A 2,519-nucleotide genomic window follows, 5' to 3' on the forward strand; every position below is an offset into this window, starting at 1 on the left:
TCTAGCAACTCTCTCCTATGACATCATAATACTACCTTTAAACTTCTCCTATATTAATAGCTTTGGATCTTTATCAAAACACACAAATACACACACACTCTCTCTCTCTCTCTCTCTCTCTCTCTCTCTCTCTCTCTCTCTCTCTCTCTCTCTCTCTCTCTCTCTCTCTCTCTCAGTATGTGTGTGGCTCCAAAAAATTCTTTTAACTTTCTCTTACAATACTACATTTGGGCCTTTCCTATACATTAATAACTTTGGATCTTCAACACACACACACACTCTCTCACTCACTCTCTCTCTGCATGGTCTAAAACTATTACAGCAAAACTCTCCTATAATAATATAATACTAGCTTTGGGTTTCGCTTACATTAATAACTTTGGACCTTTATCAAAATATGCATACACATTCTCTCTCTCTCTCTCTCTCTCTCTCTCTCTCTCTCTCTCTCTCTCTAACTTAGATCAAATTCCTTTATTGAAAAGTTTTTAGCCCAAGTATAATTAGACTAAAAAGTCACATTTTGATTATAGTTTTAATATTATAAAACTTTTTTAAATCTTTAATAAGGTCTTTATTTTCCAAATACACAATGCAAAAGACAATAGCCATTGTAATTTATGTCAATTGTTAGTTTTCTATGTTAGTAGATTTTTTGTTCATAAGGTCCAAACTTTTCAATATAGTTCATTCAAAAAGTCTCGATTTATCATGTCTCACATTAAAACATATCATAAATATACATATAATTTGATCTTCCTAGCTAATAATTATTTTCTATCTCTTCTCTCTTATCAAACATTATTTTAAAACTTTTTTTTCTATTATCTCTCATATATATATATATATATATATATATATATATATATATATATATATATATATATTCTTCTCTCTCAACTCTATTGAGTCTTAAAAACTTTGGAGAGAGAGAGAGAGAGAGAGAGAGAGAGAGAGAGAGAGAGAGAGAGAGAGAGTTACAAGAGATACACATAATGAGAAATGAAGATAAGGGCCATACACAAACACATACACATGCACATAGAGAGAGAGAGACGTGCATACACACATGCACTACTTCATTTATTGCTTAGATAATAACTAAAGTACTAATCATTTTTTAATTAATTAAATAGAAATATAAAGAGAGGGGAGAGAGAGACAAAGATAAATGAGAGAGAGAGAGAGAGAGAGAGAGATTATGTGACTTGCTTTGACTTTTTTTTAGTCGAGAAGGGGGTTGCTAGCAACTAGTAAAGAAGAGGATTGCTTGCAACCCCTTTTTGAGATGAATTTTTTTTCACAAGTCTCCTCCATCATTTCTTTGAGGGGACTTGTGAATTTTTTTTCGCCGAAAAAGGGTTGTCGGCAACCCTTTCTTGGTGAAACTTTTTTTCACAAGTCCTCTCTAAAAAAAATTGTCACTAAACATGGAGCTATCAACAACCTTCCTAGCAAAAATAAAAAAAATTAAAAAAAATCATAAGTCCCCTTAGAGAGATGGAGGCAACTTTTGAAATTTTTTCATTGAGAAGGGGTTGCCAACAACCCTTGTCTGGCCACAAAAAATTTCATGTCCCCTTAGAAAGATAATGTAGGGGAGTTGTGATTCAAATCTCTGATCTCTCTCTCTCTCTCTCTCTCTCTCTCTCTCTCTCTCTCTCTCTCTCTCTCTCTCTCTCTCTCTCTCTGAGAAAGGGTTGCTAGCTACCCCTATTCGGCAAAAAAAATTCATGTCCCCTTGGAGAGATGATGATAAAGTCACATAATCTCTCTCTCTGTCTCTCTCTCTCTTTTTCAATGAGAAAACTACTACATCATTCAAGTGGACAAAGATTTGCTCTTCTAGTTCACATAGGAGATAAAGAGAATTTCAAACCAAATGATGATATTGAGTCTCAAAAGTCATGCAAATTAGTAGCATGGAGACTTTTCTACAAGCATAACTCTGTATCCTTCTATAGAAGTATATTTACAATGGTATCTTGTCAATGTGTTCTATATATGTAATACTATTATGAATGGTAGGTTCATGTATAGGCAATTGGAGAAGGGGATGTTGTAAACTTTGCCAAGGAAATTGGTTGTGTCCCCAACATATGAGGAGAGAGAGAGGAGAATTGGTTGTGGCTCTAATGAGGAGGGGGAGAGTAACATGTGGTGGTGGTTGCTAGTAATCTTTTCTGAGAGAGAGAGAGAGAGAGAGCTTTGAATCACAACTCCCCTACATTGTTTCTCTAAGGGGACATGAAATTTTTGTCGCCAGCAAACAAAGGTTGCCGGCAACCCCTTCTCGGTGAAAAAATTCAGAAGTTGCCTCCATCTCTCTAAGGGGACTTATGAAATTTTTTTTTGACTAGGAAGGTTGTCGATAGCTCCATGTTTGGTGAAAAAAAATTTAGAGAGGACTTGTGAAAAAAAATTCACCAAGAAAGAGTTGCCGACAACCCCTGTTCGGCGGAAAAAAAAATCACAAGTCCCCTTAAAGAAAGAATGGAGGAGACTTATGAAAAAAAAAA

The sequence above is a fragment of the Lygodium microphyllum genome, chromosome 13 (assembly GCF_053477565.2).
Source record: "Lygodium microphyllum isolate KBCC chromosome 13, Lygodium_microphyllum_v1.1.10, whole genome shotgun sequence".
NCBI classification, from domain to species: Eukaryota; Viridiplantae; Streptophyta; class Polypodiopsida; order Schizaeales; family Lygodiaceae; genus Lygodium; species Lygodium microphyllum.